Raw genomic sequence first — 25,684 nt, forward strand, 5'->3', positions numbered from 1 at the left:
GCTTTGGCTTTGGCTTCCATGGGAGCTGCAATCAATACACCTCCAGGCAAAGGACCCTACTGCTTCTCTATTCATGGACAGATATACCATAAGGTTGCTCCACTGCACCCAAATGAACAAAACAAGGCAGGGTATGGACAACTGTATATATTCGATGCTGGAGAAGCAACTAATCAATGCATGCAAAACAACGAAGGCTGCTTAAAAACTGTCATGGAGAGATTAGATGCCATGCTAAGAAACATCAACCCATTTGCTCAGTCTTATGAACAAATGCATAGGCTAACTGAAAATGCACCAACAACAAAGGTGAGAATGGTTTTCATGGAAGAGCCAGACTTAGACTTAAGAAGATACAATGCACCAACTTTGACAACTGAAGTGGCAGCAATATTCGTAGGTGAGGATGGTGAACCACCGAGCAATCGAGATATATGCATTTACCCAATTGGAAACCATTGCCAGACCATTTCTCCTATGAACCGCAACACTGATCCAATGGTGTACCCTTTACTTTTTCCGTATGGTGAGTGTGGATGGCATAGAGCAGGGTTTCTCAACGTGTGGGTCCCCAGATGTTATTGGACTTCAACTCCCATAATCCCCAGCCCCAGTGGCCTTTGGTTGGGAATTATGGGAGTTGAAGTCCAATTACATCTGGGGACCCACACGTTGAGAAACCCTGGCATAGAGGAATAGAACATGTGGAAGGGAGACGATCAGCAAAGTGAGAGCAAGTCACACGACTGCAATACTATGCATATCGGCTCTCAGTGTGTAGAGGATTTAGTCTCCTCCACAGCAGTGGAAAATTGTTCCAACAATATGTGGTTGACGCTTACGTTAGAACAGAAGGCGCTCGCTTAAACTACCTCCGACTTAATCAGAAGGACTTACAAGTGGAACAATATCGTGGACTCTTAGATGCGCTGGAAACTCGAGCCAAACAAGAGAACCTAAAAACAGGCAAGATGATAATATTACCATCTACGTTCCAAGGCAGCCCCAGGTACATGCAACAAAATTATCAAGATGCCATGGCCATAGTCAGAAGGTTTGGACGGCCAGATTTGTTTCTGACTTTCACTTGCAACCCAACTTGGCCAGAGATAAGAAATGCTATGCAAGGCAATCAAAGACCAGAACACAGACCAGATGTAATTGTGCGTGTCTTTAAAATGAAATTAACAGCACTCCTGAAAGATATCTTAAAATGCCACATTTTTGGGACTGTCATTGCATACATCTATGTCATTGAATTTCAAAAGCGAGGCTTGCCACATGCTCACATACTGCTAACGTTAGATTCAGCTTCCAAAATATGCACCAAAGAGGATATCGACAAATATGTAAGCGCAGAGCTACCTGATAAGCATGCCAGCCCAAGACTGTATGAAATTGTGACCAAATGCATGATCCATGGACCCTGTGGCACACTAAATCCACATGCACCTTGCATGAAGGAAGGTACATGCTGCAAACACTATCCAAAGGAGTTGAGGAACAGCACAGAGGAGAATGTGAATGGATACCCTCTCTACGGAAGGCGGACGACACTTCCGGAGAGAGTCGGAAAATATGACGTGGATAATCTCTGAGTTGTGCCATATAATCACTGGACTTTACAGAAGTATAATACGCACATATCAACGTTGAAGTGTGTGCCTCTGTCAAGAGCATCAAGTACCTGTACAAATATGTGTACAAAGGACATGATGCCGCATCAGTCAAACTAGAAATGGAGAAAAACACAGGAGTGCTTACTCATGATGAAATCACAACATTTCTTGATGGAAGATATGTTAGTGCCCCAGAGGCCATATGGCCAATAAATGAGTTCACCATGACAGTCACACACCATAATCCGCTTACCAGTTCATTTGCCAGAACAACAGCAAGTGATCTATCACAAAGGCCAAGAAGAGCAGGCTATTGCTATGGTATCAACAAGACGCACCATGTTAACTGCATGGTTCCAACGCAATCAGGAAGATAAACAAGCATGCAACTATACTTACACAGACATCCCAAAGCATTATGTCTATGATAAGATCCACACAAAATGGAAAAGACGGCAATGAGGAGGGGAAGGAGTTATTTGAAGAATGCCGGTAGTGAGCATCAAGGATACTGAAAGATTCTATCTGCGCATGCTACTCACCCGAAATAGGGGTGCCATGGGATTCAAGAGTCTTAGGACTGTCAACAGGGTACTCTGTGAAAGGTTCCAAGAGACATGCAGAGACCTGGGACTTCTGGAAGGGGATAGAAATTGGCATGAAACACTCACTGAGGCGGCTCAGACACAAATGCCACACTCCCTACGAATGCTCTTCGCAATAATCTGTGCCTTTGGAGAGGCAGATGTGCCTGAACTTTGGAGACAACACAAGCAGACCCTATGTGAAGATTTGGTCCATAGATATTCAGAGGACACTGGCCCACAATATGCACTCTCAGAAATCGCAACTCTTCTGAAGACTTACGGATTGAGCCTCAAGAGCCTAAATCTGCCAGATGTCCATCTACCAGCAGCGATTCACAGTCAGCATTCCTTTGATATTCTGGAAGAGCAAGCTGCAGCGGAAAGATATACAAGTAAACTGAACAGAGAACAACAAATAGTTGCAAAAACTATACTTGAAGCGATATATGGTCAATCAACAGATACTCCAAAATGTTACTTCTTAGATCAGGGATTCTCAACGTGTGGGTCCCCAGATGTAATTGGACTTCAACTCCCATAATTCCCAGCCAAAGGCCACTGGAGCTGGGGATTATGGGAGTTGAAGTCCAATAACATCTGGAGACCCACACGTTGAGAAACCCTGTCCTAGATGGACCAGCGGGAACAGGAAAGACATTTCTATATGCAACACTATTACACACAATCTGAGCCAAAGGACACCAGGCTACAGCTGTTGCTTCAACGGGAATAGCAGCAACTTTACTACCTGGAGGTAGAACCGCACACTCCGTGTTCAAAATACCACTAACCCTCAACACAAGTTCCACTTGCGATATAAAACCAAATTCAATGGAAGCCAGACACCTCACCAACACAAAATTAATAGTATGGGATGAAGCACCCATGACACATGCACACGCATTCCTGGCTGTAGATCGGCTCCTCAAAGACCTCACAAAATCCTCCAAGGCATTTGGACGAAAAACCATCTTACTGGGAGGAGATTTCCGGCAAATCCTGCCAGTCATCATGAGAAGATCAAGATCTCTGACTGTAGCAAGCTGCCTAAAAAAACAACACATTTGGAAACACATTCAGGTACTGCAGCTTACCCAAAACATGCAAATTCAACACAATGAGAAAGAGTTTGCACAATGGCTCCTGGATGTGGGCGAAGGTAAGAGCGGAGAAACTATCATGCTACCAGCACAATGCTATCCACCAATACAGGACCCCGTGGAACAACTATATGGGGACACAGACTTCACAACAGTGACACCACAGCAACTCAAGGGGAGAGCCATTCTCACAGTCACAAACCACATGTCCCTGGAACTCAACAATCGAGTACTCGAGTGTCTACCAGGCCAAGAAGTAAGCTATGACAGTGTAGATAGCATTGTCAGCGACCATGAAGAAGATCGCCTAGCTTATCCAGAAGAGTTTCTCAACAGCCTGACCCCAACAGGAATGCCACCACACAAATTGCAATTAAAACAGGAGCAGTGATCATGCTACTAAGAAATCTGGCACCCATGAACGGACTGTGCAATGGGACACGTCTCACGGTAACACACTTGCAACAAAACATAATAGAAGCAAAAGTTATAATTGACACTGAAAACACAGAAACAGTGCTCATACCACGTATCCCACTTATACCACTGGACACAAATATGCCTTTCAAATTTAAGAGAAGACAATTCCCAGTCAGACTTGCATTCGCCATGACCAACAAGTCACAAGGACAAACCTTTGATAAAATATGGCTCTGCCTACAAGAACCAGTTTTCAGCCATGGACGACTATACATAGGACTATCTCGGGTCCAGTCATTGTACTCACTCACCGAGGTATCACCAAAGCAAGAGAGCACGAACTGCGTCTACAGAGAAATATACACCCTGGAGCACACACTGCAAGACTAGGTGGCTGAGCAGCACAGACAAACAACATCAACAAAACAAAACAACCCCCCCCCCAAAAAAAACCAGCCCCATCAAGACAAGACAAACAAACAAACAAAAATATCCCCAATACTCACTTTGGCCACTGGAAGGGCAAAACACCTTCAACACTCACTTCGACCAGCAAACAGGAATGACATAAGAGACCCGTGGACGCTGGACCACGGTCAATGGATAGACACTAACACAATCTATCTGACAAGAAAACCATGAATGAGCCATGCACCCACTACAGAGAAAACAGAACTCAACAATGCAGTAAAGAAGACAAAACTACAGCACGCCACACAACAGACCAAAAGGCAAGTGCACTACTGGATGCCCTGTGCAGGGTCAGCTAGTTATCACTATATTGTAGAGGGCGACGGCTGAGAGAGTGTGGCTGATCAGGAGTGGCCAACCTAAGGCTGTTTAGCTGTTGTAGGACTAGAGGTAAAGCGTGCCATCAAGTCGGTGTTGATTCCTGGCGACCACAGAGCCCTGTGGTTTTTCTTTGGTAGAATACAGGAGGAGTTTACCATTGTCTCCTCCTGCGCAGTAGGAGATGATGCCTTTCAGCATCTTCCTGTATTGCTGCTGCCCGATATGTCGGCACTTAATAAGGACTACAACTCCCATCATTCCAAGCGACATTACTGGAGATGATGGGAGTTGTAGTTATTTATTTATTTATTAAATTTATGACCCGCCCAAACTTACATCTCTGTTGAGCCTCTGTTAATTAACAGTTGAGCCTCGAGTTGCTCACCCTTGACTTACAGAACGTTTGTGGCAGAGGAGTGATTTGAACTGGGAACTCTAAGTTTATCCCTTTTTTGCCTAGCTGCTCTTGCTTCACTAGGTTTTATAATGCAAATGTAAAACTCATCCCAGCCAAAATGCTAGTTTGCATTACAAATGCCTTGCATCCACTCTCTCTTCTGTATTAAGAGTGACCACATGAGTAGCTTCAGAGGGTCAGAGCAATTTAATCTTCAAGGTAGGTCCTTATACAAGAAACCAAGCACTCAAGAGTCTGGACCTGAAATCTGAAATCCCCAGTAGGTTTCTAAGTAATGTTCACAAGGATTAATTTGAATGTGTCATAGAGACTGCACTGCACAGCTCAGCTTCATCACACTTTTTATTTTCAAAAAAGGTGTTAGAAAGAGCATCACCAAGTAAGCAGTGCTATAACAGTACATTCAAATTTGCTGAACACCTAAGATGCCGCTTGGGCCAGGGGTGCCAACACTGACAGATCTAACTACTGAAGAATTAGAAGTATTTTCTGACTTCTAGAAACTCTGGAGAAATACAATATCAAACATAACAGAAATAAAACATGCACAAGTAAAACATGTTGCATCCTTTTAATGCTGTATAAAACTGGGTTTGTGACGCTTATTTCTCTATGCTTTATACTAAACTTGTATCATCAACTTTTATCTGTGGTTTTTGTATTGTCATATCTGTTTTTGTAAGCCACTTTGGGGGTTTTAAAATGAAAAGCGAGTTACACTTTTAGAAAATAAATTTATGGCTCTTTTAATTATTCTCAAAAATACAAACAGATCTCCAGTAGTGACTTACTTTGTCATTCAGAAGCAAGGTTATTCCTAGGTACAGGGCCATCCTTAAGGTGGGGCGACCAGGGCAATTGCCGCAAGCCCCATGCTGGCACAGGCCCCACTCTTGGCACACTGCAGTGCAGCCTGCCCTCCTCTCTCCCCCAGTCCCAGCCACTAAGCTCTCCCTCTGCAGCTGATCTTTTGTGTCTGTGTGCAGCTTGGAAGACTCCCAGGCAAGCTGCTAGAGTTCCCTCTCTCCCCACCTCTCAGCTGTTCGGTGGGTGGGCAGGGCTTCCAGAGAGGCCTCCATGCAGGCCTCCCTGAAGCTCAGGAAAGAAGCAGGCAGGCAGGTAGGCAGAGAGTGTCCAGCACCAGAGCTCTCTGCAGACCCTCTGCCCTGCCCTGCCGTGCCTTAGTAATGGAGATATGATGTGATTTCCTTTTTGTGGTTATCCCCCCACCTTGAATATTTAGGGACTGGCTTGCCATGGGGCTTTGGTATTGAGCAGAGATGTAGGGCAGTGTGGGAGGAATATGTACCATTAAATTGAAGTGGAGTGGACAAATAGTTGGTTTTTAATTTTTTTTTAATTTAAAAAACCCCATTCAAAAAGTCCTGCAAGTGGCTTGTTTCATGGCAGAACATTACAAAAATGTCTGGAACTGAAGCTCAAACACACCATCACCACCACTACCTGGCCTTAGACAATCATTCCACTCCAATATGGAAGAATCTGCCCTTTACCTTCATAAAAAAGGGTAAAACACCCCGCTTTCAGCCCCAGCCTTTAGATCACCTAGAATGACTTGGCATAGGGCTTTGGCCTTGAGCAGAGATGTAGGGCAGGGTGGGGGGAATATGTATATTTAAATAGAAGTGGATTGGACAAATTGTTGATTTTCTGTATTTTTTAAAAACCCTTCCAAAAAGTCCTATAAGTGGGTTTTTTTCATGGCAGAAAATTACAAAAACTTCTAGAGCAAACAATATATATTATTTATTTATGAATGCACTATGTTCAAGTTGATTTGCAACCCAGAAGGTCTGAGAACTGTGAAGCACATGTGCTTTTTATTTTTATTTCTTTAGAAATGCATTATATGTCCAAGCTGGTTGGACATGTCCAAAAACCTCACTCACACTATTTACACTGTATGTCATCAATCAGTATGGTTCTGTAAAGAAATAAAATGTTAAGGAGGCCCCACACATGCTGATTCACCCCCAACTCCACACCTCACTAGGGATGGCACTGCCTAGGTAAGTGTGCATAGGATTGTTGCTAGGCCAAGGACCTTTCCAAAGTAGCGGCTTTCTACATTAGTAGGGGGGAAATAATCTGTCCCTATTAGCAGTGACTCTCCAGTGACTGCTGCTGCTTTAGTTCCTTTAGTTTGCTGCTTTAGTTCCTTTAGAGCCAGCGTGGTGTAGTGGTTAGAGTGCTGGACCAGGACCAAGGTGACCTGAGTTCAAATCGCCATTCAGCCATGAAACTAGCTGGGTGACTCTGGGCCAGTCACTTCTCTCTCAGCCTAACCTACTTCACAGGGTTGTTGTGAGGAGAAACTTAATTATGTAGTACACTGCTCTGGGCTTCTTGGAGGAAGAGTGGGATATAAAATGTAAATAATAAATAAATAATGATATTTTCTCTTTAGAATGACCCCTTTGGGAGAGACAACCATCTACTCATTCTTTTTGCTATGTTCAGTTTGAGAACTTTTTGTTGAAAAGCAGCATCTAAATAACAATAATATCTTGGACTTCATAGTTGACTTGGAAGGATTTTTACTTTTGCTTTGGTGTTTCGTCCTCAATTTTCTTGCAACTGTTATTCTGGCTGCCATACAAAAAGGGCCATAACTATGGTACAGTGAAGGATACATCTCTCTCTGTCTCATCTTCACAGTTGGGCCTGCAAAGGCTACTTGTTGGTTTTGATGCAGCCACAAGCATCATAACCGAAATCACAGATCTTAACTCAGACTTTCACAACTTGTGACCCACCAAGCCAAATGCATAATCCAGCAGCCATCTGCTGTGTATTCAACAAACCTCCTGCTTTGGCTGCCTGCCTCTGCATACAGAGCTGTAGAGCACCTGACAAGTCGTAAGGCATGAGTGGTGGGCCTCATCCAGCTCAGTGAGTTACACTGTGCAGGCTTGTCTCACCTTCTTGAGTTAGGCCTTCCCAATCGTAAATTTAAGGCAATCAGTAGACAATTGTCACTGCTGGAATTTGATCTTGGGGGCACTTTAGAGGAGGGATGGGCAAATTTAAGGTAGCTACTTTCTTTTTGGCTGGAACCTTGAGAGCTACCAGCATAAAATAGTGACTTGAGGAGACTAAGTCAGTCACAGAATAGGCAGCTTGTACAAAAATACACATCCAAAAAATGGGTTTTATCCTCTGAATTCCAGGAGAATTTTGCTGCAAGAGAGGCTGCTGTGTGGGAAGAAACTGGAGAGAAATTAAAAGAAAGCCTGACCACTCAGAGAGATATTTTAAAAGGTAGGGCTATGCCCCCACTCAGTCAGCCAATCAGACTGAAAGTACTGGCTGGAAGAAAAGGGAGGGAGAAGGAAGCCTGAAAGCCTGGAGAGCTACTTCAGGAAACCCTAGGAGTTAACAAATAGGGATGTGCGAAACGTTTCGGATACAAAACGTTTTGTACCCAAAACAGCCTGTTTCAGGTGTTTTGTAGACAAAACAAAACACCCATTTTCCAAATTCAAAAGTTTTGTATACAAAACAAAATGTCTCGGCTACAAAACGTTTTGTTGTTTTGGACCTCCATTTTGTGGTGATCTCTGAGTGAGTCTCCATTTTGTGTTTGACATCTCTTTGAATTTCCCACCCTTCCAGCCTTCTGATCGGTGACCTAGATCATGGGCTGACCTGCTGACAATTTCCTCCTTGTTCCCCATGACTCTTTTGCTTCTTGCCACTCTTTACTGACCCTACATTGGCCAGGGGAAGGGTTGCTAACCCATGGGGTGCTGGGTTCTGTTGTTTCTGTGGTGTTCTGAGTGTAGATTCTCCGGTAGCATATGAGAGTGGATTCTTGTTTTTCACTGAAAATCCCATATGCTACCAGAGAATCTACACTGAACATCTCAAAAACAACAAAACCCGGTACCCCACGGGCTTGTGGGTATGGGCGTGGTTGGTACCCTATGTGCACGACACAACCCCTCGAACAACCCCAGTACCCTCCCAAGTGGAATTATGGGGCTGCGGAAACCTCCATTATTCCCTATGGGAGAAATCGTAAAGACACATCAACTTCAACAAATCACAAAAAATCAGCCCTTTGCCCAATTCCTTTGAAATTTGGGTGGTAGCTTCAACCCATTGGACACTACAGCCACCACCCACTCTTTTTGCTCTGGAACCCTTTTTAAAAATCCAAATCGATTCGGATTCGGAAAATTCGGCTACAAAACAAAACAGGGGTGATTCGGATTCAGAAAATTTGGGTACAAAACAAAACAGGGGTGTTTCGATTCAGATACAAATTGAAACAAGAAAATTCCAAAATGCACACCCCTATTAACAAACTACCCAATGCCCTCTCCTGCCTCTATCTGCAAGGGAATTGCTCTTCTCATGTGAGTCAGTCCCACATATCTGGGGGCTGTGGCCAGGAAGGAAAGGGACTGCTGAACCTGGGGGAAATCAGACTGATGCAATCAGCCTCCTTGCCCATGTAGTCACTATGTTTAGATGCAGCCCTCTGTCTTTGGGGGGTCACTTGACAGAAAAGCAATACCCGTGTGACTAGAGATGCATGTCAATGAACTTTAAACTTGTTGAAATCATTTAGGAATCATTATGACCCAGCAGCCTGAAGCAGGGCAAGGAGGTCCAAGAAAGAATGGTAAGAGGGGAGCTGGATTTCACACAGTGAGTTACACTAACTTGCCAATTCTTTGGCTGCAACCTTTTAGTCATGGTATCGATTATCATCTGTATGTTATTCAATCTCATGTCTTTGTCTTTAAGAGAGAGAAAATGCACCAGAAGAAGAAGAAATGGCAAGAGAATCAACATTCAAGGTACTGCTATACAACAAGCAGTCACTATGGAGATGGCAGTAGACCAACACAGGTAGAGAGTTTCAACAGGCTTGATATTTTCAGAATCAGAATACAGAAAAGGAAAATCATTTATGTCAATATGTTGTCACGTACATCAGTGCACCACATCTTGAAATGCCTTTTGTTTCTTGAAGTCCACCCCTGGATATCTTGCTGTGTATTAGAAGTACTTCAGCCTTAAACTGTATCCAGTAGGAGGCATCTGCTATTTTCATCTGCTGTAGCATCAGGTGTTTACTATGCCCTTGTTCAGCAACTAGTTTTTCTGGGCCAACTTTAAAAAGGGAAGGGGACAGTTGGGCCAAGGCAAGGTACCACCTCCAAAGATGCATGCCAGTAATTTCCATTACCATTTCTTATGTCATTCATTTATAGCAGGGATTCTCAAACTTGGTTCCTCAGGTGTTATTGGACGTCAACTCCCATAATCCCCAGCCTCAGTGGCCTTTGGTTGGGGATTATGGGAGTTGAAGTCCAATAACACCTGAGGACCCAAGTTTGAGAATCACTGATTTATAATAATTAAAATAATTATTTTATTTGCACCCCTCCAGCGCACTGCTGCTCTGGGCAGCTTAAAATAAAGACAATAATAAAGTACTAGCCGGCCTTGCACAGAGCATCTGTGCGCTCTTCGGGGCCAGCAGTTACCTCTTCCACCCCACCTTCTGCCCCAGTCTCCACTTCCAGGCCCAGCCGCCTCTCCTCCGCCCCACCACTTCAGCCTCCCCTACTTTCTCCCCCACCCCCACTCCTGGGCCTTGCCTCCGCGGCTGGGCTGGGCCCACCACTGCATCTGTGGCCAGGCCTGCTGCTGCCACGGCGACCAATCCTCCTGGGTGTGCCTCAGCCGATCAGGTCCATCCACCGCCCAGCCAATCAGCTGGGCGCTGGGACGCACATTCCAAGGCACACCCAGGAGAATTATATAGATAGATGGACTCCATTTCTAGAACAACCTTCCTTTTCCTCTTAGTTAGCAATGGAGCGGGGCAGGGGAGGCTTACACTCAGGAGGAGGCCAGACTCTAGTCACTGACCCTGCTCTATGCTCAAGTCAAAGTCACTTGCTTATTGGTGAGAATGCTCCCCCAATGCAAGGGTATGCCATGACACAAGTCCAATGTATGAGGTAATTCAGTCCACAGCACGTCTTCCTGCAGTCTCCCCTTTCCTCTCCATTAGCCTTATACAACAAAACTAATTTTCTAACTGGCTTGTAACATACTTGCCAGAAGTATTGGCCACCGTGGCCGTAATGCAGTTGTATATTCAGGGACATTTCTTTCCGAATGAATCTAAATGCTGACAGGCATTCTGGAATTTTGGCACAGCAAGATTCCCTTAGCTCCAGGAAAAAGGAACAATGTTTTGTCTTTTACAGAAAAGACAAAAAGTACAATTGGTCAGGTGGAATGGCTGATCTGGGCTTAGACAGGCTGTTTGGGACAGGGTTGCACCCTCCCTGCACCTCAAAGAATCAGTTTTGCCATTTGGGAGTACTCCTTGATTCACATTGCTGCTTGAGTCCCATGTTCTTTTTTCTTTTTTTACATTTTATATCCTGCTCTTCCTCCAAGGAGCCCAGAGCAGTGTACTACATACTTAAGTTTCTCCTCACAACAACCCTGTGAAGTAGGTTAGGCTGAGAGAGAAGTGACTGGCCCAGAGTCACCCAGCAAGTAACATGGCTGAATGGGGATTTGAACTCGGGTCTCCCCAGTTCTAATCCAGCACTCTAGCCACTACACTTTAGTCCAGCTGCACCCTTTCTTGGAGAATGAAGATCTGGCCACTATTACACATGCTTTGCATACATTCAGATTAGGTTACTGCAATGGTTAGAGTGCTGGACTAGGACCGGGGAGACCCGAGTTCAAATCCCCATTCAGCCATGATATTTGCTGGGTGACTCTGGGCCAGTCACTTCTCTCTCAGTCTAACCTACTTCACAGGGTTGTTGTGAGGAGAAACCTACGTATGTAGTACACTGCTCTGGGCTCCTTGGAGGAAGAGTAGGATATAAAATGTATGTATGTATGTATGTATGTATAAATAAATAAATAAATGTGTTCAGAATTAGCTACTAAAGGGAAAGGTCACTGGGAAAGGTTGGGATTCCTGGACCACACCCTACACTAACATGAAGGACTTCTGGCAAGACATGTGTTGCATCTCATGCAGACCACAAAGAATATGCTTGGTGGGAGCCTTGCTAACCTTTAAACTATATCTTTGTGTGGATCCTAACCAGATTCCCCTGTACAAGAATATTCCCAAGACGGCCCATGAGCTGGCTCGATGGCTGGACTAGACCAGACCCAGTTCGGCTGAGCCCAAACTTGGACTGGGCCAGCTCAAATCTGATCTGGATTCAAGCCAATCCGGCAAAATCGGTTCTGTGTGCATCCCTAGAAGACAGACATCTCAGGTGGGAGATGAAACCTGAGAGTATCAGTCTAACAAAGGGGAATCAGGTCAGAGACAGAGAGTAGACAGAGAGGATCCCCTAGTGATTAATAGGACTGCTGGTGTAGAGATTCAATGCCTTCTGGTGTTTGCATCTCCAACACTGATAGGCACCACTGAAACTTGGTGGGGAAAGACTCATGATTGTAATAGAGTAAAAATTGTTCAAAAGAAACAGATCTAATAGAAAGGGCGCCTGAGTTGCATGATACGTAAAGAATTTTCAAACACATAAATAATACATAAAGAACACCTGCACAGAAACCCATGAATCTGAGCATGAAAGCCCAGTCGAAAATGGCTGGGTGGAAATCAAAGGAGAGTGATGCCACTGTGAAAGTGCACTAGAGACCACCAGGCCAAGCAGAAAACACAGACGACAACACTCCTAAGTGAGATTACCAAACATTCAAAGTGGTAAACCAAAGTGGTAATAATGGTCTTCAACTATTCTGATACCTGCTCAGAGTCTAGCTGCTGAGAGTAAGAGGTCCAATACATTCTTGACCTGCCTTGCTGACAATTTCATCTGACAATTCCATCACATGGAGGAATAAACAAGCGGATAGATTATCCTAGAATTAATTCTTTCCAACAAGGAATAATTGGTTGATGAAGTGACAATGGTGAGAGCCTGGGGAGAAAGTGACCATGTAATCTTGAACTGCATTATTTCAAGGGGAGAGAAAATTGAGGGTAGTTTGGCACGTATCCTGGATTCCAGCCCACCACAGAAGACAGGAAAACCAAGACCAAATTCCTGAAAATTCTGACATAGAATTAATGGAGGAGCAGGAGGACAGACAGGATCAAATCCCTGTGAATGGTATTCCTGTCACAGTGTGGAGTCAAAATGGTGCAGACATTTCGCTTATTAATAAGAGTTTGAGTCGTGAAAGAAATCCACTATACACCACTGCTATTCTGGGTCATCTCAGCTGATATCCCTTCCCTGGGTGATGCTCTGTTGAATTAGCCAAGCAGTGAAGAATATGTCCCTTTCTGGACTCCACTTCTCAGAAACGGAGCCAAAGAAAGAGCAACAGGGCTATTGCTGCAGGGGATAATTTTTTGTTTCTTTGGAGGGGAAAGGAGGGTAATAATTACCAAAAAGCAAAGCTCATGAAAATGTACATTTAGTTCTGCTCTTTTGAAGCAGTTCAACTAGGGCTGTGGGAAGCAGCTCCAATTAGATTTGTGGACTGCTTCAGTCTTCAGGGCTGCCACTGATTCAATTCAGAACTTTGGACTCGCAAAGTGATTTGATTCAGACTGAACTGCTTCAAGCCACTTTGCCAGCCCTCCTCCTTAGTCCTTTACTTCTAGTGAGAAGACAGATGCAGTGACACAGTGTCTGTTTAAAACACAATACCGGAAGAAATGCTTGTGTTTTCTCCCTGAAAAAACACAGGGTCATCTGGGAGGTTGTGGCAATGGCTGCAGCCCCAGAAAAGACTTTGATTCCAAGAAGTTCTTGCACCTTTCCTTGGATGGCAAAAAGCAGAATTCAGTCCTCTTCCAGCAGCAATTTTCAAACATCCCACACTGATGCAGCTCTGCCTCCCGCCACTCTAAGTAGAGGAACTGAAGGAAGTACATCAGGAGGAGTGCTGGTGAAATTTGCCAAAGCAGTCCAGAGGAATGGAATAGGGCAGCATTTCATCTGAGTGAGAAGGGGCTGAATCCAGCAGCCCACTGCTTTGGTTCCAAATACCAGCCTAAAGGTTTGCTAGCCCCTAAGTTAAATAGGAGTAGGAGCTGGTTGCTTTTAGCACTGTCGGGATGCCGCCTTACCTGGTTGCCTGCATGGCCCTGTGGAGTCCAGCAGAGAGCATGGTGTCCCTCCTTTGGGGCTTCTGTCTTCCCCTGAAGGGAGCAGGGGTGAAATGGTTCCATGCTGGTCTGGTGGGGTTGAGCAGGCGAGACAGGAAACAGCTCCAGTAGGGCAGCCACGTTGGGCATGGCAGGAAGTGAGACCAGGAAGGGGTGGGGCTTAGAGTAGGCTGCAAGCCCTGCCAGCTCCGTACTGGGGCATTTAAAGCCAAGGCAGCTGATGATGAGGGCTGCTCTTGAGCATGGAAGTTGGAAGCTCCCCTGGAGAGAGAACCTGGAGGATGCAGCAAGCTGGGAGGAGGTCTGCGGTGATGAAATAATCTCCTCCCCTGGCCTACTCTGACGCTGACCTTGTCTGTTCCCATCCTGTAATTCTGGGTTCAAGAAAGGCCAGGAACACACTTCCTCCCCCTTAGAGCCTTACAGGCACATTAAATGTATCCCTTTCTCCCCTCCCCATAATCAAATATTTCTATATGTATTGCATTGAATTTATTTCAGTTATAGACCAGCAGTTATTAGACATACAAGAATGTGTCTATATGTGAATTTGTACAGTGCCCTACAGGAACAGAGCTGAATATGTGTCTTGTGAGGACTAGAAGAAGGGCTAACTTGGCAAAGTTACCCCTGCTAACTTGGCAAAGAGGCACCTTTTAATGTGGTGATTCTCTTTATTTAGCAGGGGGAGAGTAACTGGCCCTGACCACCCCCAGCACAGGACTCCAGTGACTGTTGCTGGTGTCTATCTGATGTTTCTTTTTAGATTGTGAGCCCTTTGGGGCCAGGGAGCCATCTTATTTATTTATTATTTCTCTGTGTAAACTATCCTGAGCCATTTTTGGAAGGGCAGCATAGAAACAAACAAACAAACAAACTATATATATGCAGCTAAAGGTGTGTGTGGCTTGTAGATTTCAGTAAGACCACCCTCCACCCGCCACTGCCATAATTCAAGTACTTCCTCAGCCTCTAAGAGGAATGTGCCTGTTCAGTTCTACTTGCAGCCTGGAATAGGAGTCATGTAGTGCTGTTCAGACCAGGGTCAGGGTGTATGGAGGTGGTGTTGTTTCAGGAAGGAGGAGGAGAAAAAGGGCACCTTATGTCTCCTCCAGTCCCTTGGCTGGTTGCCAGCTTTGAACCTGAGCATTTTATTGCTATATAGCAGTGAGAGGGTGTTTGAAACATTCCTGTATAGCACAGGAAGGGGAGATCTTTAACCTCCATGGCATGCATCTTCCCAACCCTACTACCAAGGATACATGGTATCTAGGATATGTACTGGTCCAGTTCACAAAATCAACTGAATCACAAAATTTGAACCTATATATAATGTGGGAACATCCGCAAGGTTGTGTGAACCCATGCAAAGCTGGAAATCTCAGATTCATCTTGGGTCACAGACTACCTTGGCGTGGGTTCACACTATCACACTAATATCAGTAACCCACACTAAACCTAAGCCACCTAATGGCGCAGTGGGGAAGTAACCTGCCTAGAGAGCAAGAGGCTTTTGGTTCGAATCCCCCCGCTGGTGTGTTTCCCAGACTATAGGAAACTCCTGTATCGCGATATAGGAAGATGCTGAAAGGCATCATCTCATAAAGCAGTGGGGAGGCAATGGTAAACCCCTTGTGTATTCTACCAAGAAAACCACATGGCTTTGTGGTTGCCAAGAGTTGGCAGTGGACCGGGTCTCACGATCAGGGAGACCCGGTTTTAAGGGGTGAGCGGGAAGAGCGGGTTAAGGCCGCTCTCCCCACTCACGAGTGAGCAGGGAGTCCTGGGTGGCCTTATCAGCTGCCCACACGATGGCTGGCTCCGAGACGGAGCCGGCGGGGGCTGGGGAGCTCGAGGGCCGCGCTGCCCCTGGAAGCCCCAGTATACTGGGGAGACCCTCGAGCTGGGAGGCTGCTTTTAAGCCTCCCGGCCGGGGGTCTACTCACGAGTAGCTGCGGCATGGAGCCGCGCTGTGGCTACTCACGAGCAGATAGCCCGGGTTTGTGGAGTGCTCGCTCCGCAAACCTGGGCTAAGGGGCGGGCTACAGGAGCGGGTTAGCCGCTCCAGAACCACCGGGCTCGGCTGTGAGCCTGGTGGTTCTGACGATCACAAAAATCGGGCTAGAATTTTCCTAGCCCGATTTTTGTGATCGTAAGAATAGCACCACTGACTTGACAGCACAACCTTTCCTCCGCTCCCCCAATTAAGCCTAGATTCAAACAATTGTATGAACAAGCCCACTATTCATTTCATCTTGAGCAGGCCCTCTCCCTACCCCTAGACTCAATTTTCCTGCATTTTTAGCCTACTTTCCGGTAGGCTTATGAGATCACCCAGCATTTTATGTATGCATCTGTCTGTGTGTTTGTGTGTGTGTCCCCCACCCTCATCAGCTTCGCAGTGCTAGACCAATATGAACCAAATTGGGTAAAGTTGTAGGGACACATAGGGACATCTCAATGGCATAGTTTGTGATGATGTCATCCACTGTGATTCAAGATGGCGGACAAGTGGTTGTTTGAGGTGCAAGTGGGCTGTGGACTGTCTAGCTGATTTGAACCAAATTTGGCACAGTTGTAGTTAGTGACACATAGAGACACCTCAATGGTATAGTTTGTAATGATGCCATCCACCCCAATCCAAGATCGCAGACGCATGAATGTTTAAAGTGCAAAAGGGCTATCTTGTGGCCCACCTAACCAATTTGAACCAAATTTGGTACAATTTTATTGAGTGACACAAAGGGACATCTCAATGGCGTGATTTGTGATGATGTTGTCTACACCCCCCTCCAATTCAAGATGGTAAAGTAAAGTGTGCCATCGAGTCAGTGTCAACTCTGGCGACCACAGAGCCCTGTGGTTATCTTTGGTAGAATACAGGAGGGGGTTTATCATTGCCTCCTCCTGCACAGTATGAGATTATGCCTTTCAGCATCTTCCTATATTGCTGCTGCCCGATATAACATACCAACGGGGATTCGAACTGGCAACCTCTGGCTTGCTAGTCAAGTCATTTCCCCGCTGCACCATTAGGTGGCTTCATGAATATCTGAGCCACAATTGGGCTAACTTGTGAACTGCCTACCGATTTGAACCACATCTGCAACAGGTGTAGGAACACATAGGGCCAGCTTGTAGGGACACATGCGGACATTAAAAATGCAGTTTGTGATAGTGTCATCCCATTCAAGATGGTGGACGCATGAATGTTTGAGGTGCAAGTGGACTACTTGTGAACTGCCTAACCAATCTGGACCAAATTTAGTCCAGTTGTAGGGACAGTGAAAGGAAAGTAGGCATATTAGTTCTTACTCAAACAACTTGTTTCCCTTCCAAATATAACTTTCAACATTCTTTGTATCGTTTGCTCTCAGTCACAGACTTAATGTACAGACTCACACAGTCTGCTGGATTTCTAGTTCTTTTAGATCAGTGGTTCCCAGCCTGGGGGCCTCCAGATGTTGCTGAACTATAACTCCCATCAACCCCTGATACAATAAATTGTACCTGGGGATGATGGGAGTATTAGTTCAGCAACATCTGGAGGCCCCCAGGTAGGGAACCACCATTTTAGATCTTTTCTGTATTCTTCCCCAGGGCAGAAATGAGTTACCCACAGAAAACAATGGGGAGATCCAGAATTTTATAGCTATGATTGGATGGTGGCAGTGCCCCCCCAAAAAAACCCCCTCCCAAAATGTAGCAGCAAATATAAGAGTTTGCCTTTTCTAGTCAATGAAATGAGTTATTCTAGCATTTTTATATCTTGGTGCCCTCAAGCTTCCATAAGATCCTGGAATTTCCCGGGGCCACTTGAAGATTTAAAACAAAAAACCCACACATGTACAGCTCTATAGGCTGGTTCTCACTACCAGTATAGGAGAAGTGTCGTATCCAAGTTCAGGAGCTGTGGGCTCTCCTGTTTGTGATCGTGTGCTTGTTAGGAGGAAGTCCCACAAGTGTGTAGCAACTAACATATGTTGGAGTGATCCTATTTCGCATACAAACTGGTAGGTAGGCACTCAACCATCTGAATGAGTGTATATGATGGTTAATCCTTAATTAGACATTAGGCCCACTGAGTTCAATAGGATTTACTCCTATGCATGGGATAGCAACATAAAACACCAAAAATATGCTGGTGAAGGTAGAGTGAATAGGCAAAATGTATACAAACACTTATGAATCAGAAGGATCCTTGAAAGGAACATCCCAAGGGATGATTCACAGAGAGAACCAGAAAGCTACTTCACCCCATAAGAGATGATCACTTCACAGGTTGCCCCCACCTGCACACACCCACATGCATGCAGATTGGTCTATGGAATCCAGAGCACAATGTGCTATCACCAGAACTGCAACAATGTGCCTAAATAGCAGCTATTTTTATTGTATGTTTGTTTATCATATTTGCATCTTGCCCTTCCTCCAAGAATCTCAGGGTGGAATATGTGGGAGTTATCCTGTTGTCTGAAGATTTGAGACAGGACACCTGTGTTGGATCTCTGGAAGAAGTTTTATAGCTCAAGCATCTGAGAATCTTGTTTGGTTAATGAATGCTAGGGAAAGTGTTGAGAAATCTTTGACCATATAAATATTGCCTACAACTACTACTACAGTTTCCAAATCAGTTAACACAGAGACATTGTAAATAAATAAGACAGATCCCTGTCCTCAAAGGGCTCACAATCAAAAAAGAAACAGAAGACAGACACCAGCAATGGTCAGTGGAGAGATACTGTGCTGGGGGTGGATAGGGCCAGTTGCTCTCCCCTTGCTAAATAAAGAGACTCACCACTTTTAAAAGGTGCCTCTTTGCCCAGTTAGCAGGGCAGGTTCCACTGGGTTCAATGGGGCTTAATGCCAGGCAAGTAGGTATAGGATTGTAGATGCTTAGCATTTTAAAATAAACCAGTCATTGCAGTGGTCCATGCTGAGAGTATTAAGTGACACATGCTAAAGCAAGGCACTCCTGTAGTGGAATACAGACTGAAGCATTTTCTATTGTATGTACTGAAAATGTGCAAAACTGCTGTTTGATTTCACAAACTGGCAGTTAGTTAGTCTGCATATACAAACACATCCCCCACCCCCACGGAACATTACAATGTTTCAGCAGATGTTTATTTCAGCCAATGTTTAAAACACAGGCGCAGGTATTGTACTCTTTGAGAGCTCAGCTGGGAAATGTAATATTACAGTTTTATGAATCATTTCCATGGCACAGTGTGTATCCAGATACTCCACAATCCTTGTTGCACACAGCGAGCAGCAATGCTGTGAGGTAGGTCACTAAGGCTCCCATTAGGGATGGGAGGACTCCTGTCAAAACAATGGCTTGCCCAAGAATGCCCAGAAAGTTTATGGCTGAACAGACTTTCAGCTTTGGGCTCCAAGTGCTGTAGGCAGCTGAACACAGGGGAGCTGGTATGAGTCTTGGCGGGTTTGGGCCAGAGCTGAATAGAGCTCTGGGGCCGGTGGGCATGTGGGTAAAACCAAAGACAGTGTTCGATGCAGGCCAGGGTTTGAGCTAAAAAGTCAGACCCAAAGAGGGTGGGGCCTGACTAGAATGAGGATGGAGGCAGGCAGATGGACATGAAAACACTTGAGAGAATCTGGCTGTGGTGTTTTTGCTTAATCCATTCCTTGATCCAGGCCAGCTTTTGAATGGGCTTTCAGTTACTTTTATTCCAGTCCTGGAGTAGATGCAGGGCTTAACAAACAGCCAGCAGCAAGAGCACTGACAGCAGACTGCACTTTCCTGTATGTAAATAATGAGCCTTTTCTCATGAGCATTGAGAAAGGGCAAGAGGGTTAGCGAGGAGAAAGCCCTAAAGATCTTACCTCCCTGCACAAGAGCATCAGGCTTCTCTTTGGTGGGCGGATTGCCCGCCCAGATAACTACCAGCTACTGCCGGTAGCTTGGAGGGCCGGGCTGCCAGGACGCATCACCCCACATTGCCCTGTTCCACGGAGCTCCAATAATGCACCATGTGAGTGTGTGGTGCATTATGGGGATCCCCCCTCCCCTCCCCAAGATTGCCTCAGCCTGACAGCCCTGGCAGACGATCAGTGAAACAGGGTTAGGAGGAGAGCACTCACTCTCCTAACCTCATTTTGGAGGGTGGCTCCATAGGTGGGTTTGCCTCCATGGTGCCGATCCCGGCAGTATACACGTGCATGCAAAACTGGGCTGGGCTTCCTTAGCCCCGGTTTTACCCGTGTGTATGAAGAGCTTCCATAGCTATTTCAATAAACCATTAATATTCCTGATTCTACTCCACTGCCTTGTCCTTGCATACCACAACTCTTTCCTCTGGATTCTACACTGGCAAACTCAGACCCACTTGTTACTGAGATGATAAGCCTGCGGCTGTACACTAGGGATGGGATGTTCCTACATGCCAAAAAGCCAAAATTAAACCAAAACAAAACAATTGCCAGCAGTGACCCAACTCAAATTCCAGGGATGTAACTACAACTGAATGCGGGGGGGGGGAGAGATGTCCTTGTGTCCCTGAGGGGGGCTGCCAGCTGGGTGAAAACTTACTCTCTACTCTCTCCCTTGAATCTCTCTGAAGAAGGAGGCGGGTCGGCAGCACAAGGGGGGTCCATCTTCATTATTTGTCCCAGGGCCTGCTCCAACCTTGCTATGCCCCCTGTCTAACCCTGAAATCTTTATAACATGCCAGATTAGGAGGAACCAACAGACTGCCAAGATGATAGACTATGCCGGGAACTGGGAAAAACAACACAAACTGCCATTCCTTCATTCTGCGGCCTCAGGTAGCTCATCACAAAGAGCATCCACGCAAAACTCACCGCCTTCAGGCCCAAATCCTAGCCACCAGTTGCCAAGTCAGACTCTGTCAGCAGGACCAGATTAGCACCAGCTGTGTGATATTTGCTGCTTAAAGTTACTTCTCATCCTAATAGGCAGATGAATGGTTGCATTGACATGTCTACCAGCACTCCCAGATATCCAGGCATTCATACAGATATATGAACCCTATTTACACATTATGCTGAATGCACATACGGCAGTACACTTCTGATCTGTACCCTGCAATTGAAGAGGACCATACCCAGGTTCACTTTTCAAATGAAAGCATATACAGAATATAGTCACACAAATATATGTACTTGTGTACAGACACCTGTATGCTCATGCAACCTAATGGGCCCACTCACACAACCATTTGAGAGGGTGGGAGGGGAGGAAGGCTGCATAACCTTACCTCCTCCACAGACGATTACCAAGACGTTGCTGGGCATGTGGATCACGTGCCTAGATGATCCTCTGCTGCTCCAGGCAGCAGCTGTGGAGGTTGGGGTGCGTCATCCCAGCTTCCGGGATGCTGTGCCAGTGCTGGCTGGGAGTAGCTGGCATTTGCACATGAGCTGTTAGCTCAAGTTAAGGGTGTGCTCACGCCCTTAACCACAGCTAATCTGTGGGTTCCATAGGCAGGTTTGCCACTGCAGTGCTGCCGGGATCAGCGTGGATCCCAGTGGTTCTCACGACCAGCCTGGGCTTGGCTGCTCATGAGAACAGCCTCAGTGTCTGAATAGGGCTATACCTTTTGCAGAACTGATATATTTCTGTGCTTGTTGCCACAAGTGGTTTTGTGCTTTACTGCTTGGGAATGTTTTGAAGCCAGCAGGAAAACCAGCATGTAAGCATAGAGTGGGTAACCCAGAGCATGACTTGTAGTCCTTTCTCCCCCTTTCCCAAGTCAAATGCATGCAAGGCAAAGGCCTGGCTGGAAGCTTCTCTCAAAGGTTGTTATGGAGCAAGAAACTCAAGATAAGAGAGAGATGCATTTCAAATTGATATGACATATATGTTATGTCTGAAGACGCTCCCAAGTGCTATCTGATGCTTATGATTGAAAACGTGTCTTTGGAAGCTTGCGCGAGCTGGCAGGTTTCCTTGGAAACAGTGGTGTCAGCATCCAGTCATCCATTAGTCAATGGACTTTTCTGTTTTTTGTATTTCAACGTGTGTGGGGGGAGAAGAACCTTGTTATTTTGGGTGATAGTGGAGCAAAATGAGTCATGGAAGATTTCTGAAGAATCCACCTACTAAGGAGCAATATGAAAAAGTAAATCAAGGTAAGATGGTCCTATCCAAAAGTGTTGCATCGCTTAGAATAAAGACTCTTGCTGAGCAATCCTAGGCATGTTTACTCAGAAGTCAGCCTCCCTGCAGTCAAAGGGCCTTTCTCCCTAGTGAATTGTGTTTAGAATTGTGGCCTAAGGCTGAGAAAGTTGAGGAAGCCAGTGTGGCAGCTCACCTTTTAGAGCCAGTGTGGTGTGATGATTAGCATGTTGGGCTAGGATACTGGAGAGACCTGAGTTGAAATCTCTACTCAGCCATGAAGCTGAGTGGTCTTGGGCCAGGCACACACTCTCTCAGCCTAACCTACCTCCCTGGATTGTGAGGATGAGAGGAAGTAGCCTGTGTACATTGCCCTCACAGCAGGGGTGTAGCTAGGGGAAGGGGGACCCATGTTCGCCCCTCTCCCTGGTGGTGGCCCCTCGGAGTGAGGGAGATAATGAAAATAAAATAGGGCAGGGTGGAGCTGGGTGGCCCTCAGGAGCTAGGGGCCCCGGGTTCTTTGAACCTATCTGCTCAATTACAGCTACACTCCCGCCTCTTGTGTACGGGAGTCTTGTGAGGATATCCCTTGGAGGAAGGGCAGCAGGGGCGTAGCAAGTTTGGAGTGGGCCCAGAGACGAGATTTTAAAATGGGGCCCCCCTCAAATTCCAGGGCCTCCGCACACCCCAGGCCCCCAAGGATTTAAGTCTGATATTTCAAAATAAGTATGCTGCCTGGAAATACATTTCACTGAATACACACACGCACACTTCACAATACATAGTGATACACATTGAGTACTATATATTTGTGCTACTTTTAATGCCTAGAACACACTAGCAACGCTAATTATTAAAATGGGCCCCTCGCTGCAGATTAGCAAAGGAGACTTTCAACCATGCAGTGTGAGCCTATGTCTGTTTTCTCAGAATTCTGAACAAATTCAGGCAAGTTTGATTGCAGGAGGTTTTTCACAGGAGGCTTTTAAAGCCCTTTTACACACTTCTCCTCTGGAATGGAGGTGCTGCATTCACATGTTGGCCAGATTTACCCTGAAGTCCTGTGAGTTACTGGGGAGCAGTTCACACACAAGAAAAATAAAATAAAATAAAAGCACAACACATGCTTCACAGTTCTCACTCAGACCTTCTGGGTTGCAAAACAACTTGAACATAAGTGCATTTATAAATGAATGAATAAAATAAATATAATATTGTTTGTTCCAGAAGTTTTTGTAATTTTCTGCCATGAAACAAGCCACTTATAGGACTTTTTGGATGGGTTTTTTAAAAGCCAGCAAATTTTCCAAGCTGTTTTAAATTAAATATTCAGAGACTTCTCAGTCTCCCCCACTCCATATCAAAGCCCAATGGCAAGCAGATCCCTATATGTGGGGCGAGGGGGACCACAAAAAGGAGTTCACATTCTACCTGGCAAATGCTGGGCTGAGTGGCAGAGTCTGCTGCAGAGAACTGTAGGGGCCACTCTGTCTGTCTGTCTGCCTGCCTCCTTCCTTGCTTCCTTCCTTGCTTGCTTGCTTGGGGCCTGCAGGCCTACTCCAGTTCAGGCTTCACTAAGACCTACATGGAGGCCTCCCTGGAAGCTCCGCCCACCCGCCAATCAGCTGCAAGGCCGGGAGAAGGAGCTCCTAGCAGCTTGTCTGCTGCTTCCATAGTTCCATTGCAGGCCAGGAGGACAAGCAGGAGAGAGCACAAACCGGGCAAGTGGCTGAGGGGCCTTGGGGCTGGGTAGGGGGCAATGGGGAGTCATGTGAGGTGTCCCTGGGGAGTCCCTCCAGGCAGTGGGGCTCCCCCTTGCCTAATGGTAGTTCTGCCCATGAAGGGCAGGCTATACATGTGAATAATAATATGCACATGATTCCCTCCTTAATAGGAGGAACACAGGCAGTCATTCAAGGAACGAGGCCCCGGAGACTGTTCCTTGCCCACTGATACCCAATCAGTTTCGTAGCTGACCAGTCCCACATCCAAATCCTGCAGGTTAGCCATTTCATGAGAAACTATACAAAACCTTCATATTGTATTAGCAGCCAGACTGGGATAAGCCTGAATTCCACTGAAGACACCTATTATATGAATGCTGTGCATTGGGTGCGGGGGGGGGGGGATCAAACAATCATTATTATAAAGAATTGACAACCTTTATAATAATAATAATAACTATTATTATTATTATTTCATTTTATGTCCCGTTCTTCCTCCAAGGAGCCCAGAGTGGTGTACTACTACACACTTAAGTTTCTCCTCACAACAACCCTGTGAAGTAGGTTAGGCTGAGAGAGAAGTGACTGGCCCAGGGTCACCCAGCAAGTCTCATGGCTGAATGGGGATTTGAACTCAGGTCTCCCCAGTCCTAGTCCAGCACTCTAACCACTATACCACGCTGGCTCCTGCTAACTGAACAAAGAGGCACCTTTTTAAATTGGTGATTCTCTTTATTTGACTTGGGGAGAGCATCTGGCCCTAAAACTGGGAGGAAAAGGGGGGAAAGGAGTTGTTTCTGAATAAACTCTTAGTTAAATCTACATAAGGTGACTTTGTGTTTGTGAGGGAAACAGATGCAAAACACCTGCCTACTGTGTGCGTGCATTTCTTAGTATTGCCCCCTAATCCTCCATGCCTTTTCTGCACAGACAAGTGATGAACTTGGGAAAGTTCCTCCCCATGGCTTAGAATGCTGGCCAGCCAGAGTTCCAAAAAGTGAGAAGAGTTGATGGCATGGCCACATCAGCAGCTGGGAGGATGTCTAAGCCGGTGTGTGCTCCAATCCCCTCCTCCACATCTTGATTTAGAGTTATTTTATAATGTCTGAGGGGGCCTTATACTACTTGCATTTCAGGGCCATTTGGTCCCACTGTTTACCTCCCCCTGCCCCTGGCCTAATACCCAATTGACAAATGAGAATAACATTTAATCCATCTGATGAAGTCGGCAGTAGTTCACAAATTCTTTTTGCAAAATAAATTTGTTAGTCTTTGGGTGCCATGAGGCTTGTCGTTCTTGTTGTTTATTACAATTATTATAGAAATCGTCACTCTTCTTGCCAACCAGAGTATATCCTCTCCATAATAAAAATAATGTGACTTGTTTAAAAATGTAATTTTCCATGCTTTGCATTAAGCAATTTTTACTTCCTGTTGGATTATTACTGAAAGCAAACAGAGAAGGTTCTATTATCAACTGCATTGATGTAATATCATTGAAGTCAGTGGACTGACTGGATGTATACTAGCATTTCTGAGATAATAATGCAGCCCAGGAGGCTCTCCTCTTGGTATATTAAGAGCTTGCCAAATTTAATTTTTGCCTGAATCAGATGGGGAAATTACATGGACCCAGGCTCCCCTCTTGGTTCATTTGAATAACATTTCTATCCAGCCACCTGGAATTCTGGCTATAGCTGAAGTTTGTGATTCTACAAGGGAGATGCATTTCCAAAGAGAAGCAGGGAGCA

At 45.6% G+C, this 25,684-nt stretch overlaps 1 pseudogene; it reads left to right on the forward strand.

Annotated features, from left to right (window-relative positions):
* Window positions 1–703: 703 nt before the first annotated feature.
* On the forward strand, window positions 704–25,215 carry LOC128333412 (uncharacterized; annotated as a pseudogene).
* The last annotated feature ends 469 nt before the right edge of the window (window positions 25,216–25,684 follow it).

Source organism: Hemicordylus capensis, chromosome 1 (assembly GCF_027244095.1).
Source record: "Hemicordylus capensis ecotype Gifberg chromosome 1, rHemCap1.1.pri, whole genome shotgun sequence".
Classification (NCBI taxonomy): domain Eukaryota; kingdom Metazoa; phylum Chordata; class Lepidosauria; order Squamata; family Cordylidae; genus Hemicordylus; species Hemicordylus capensis.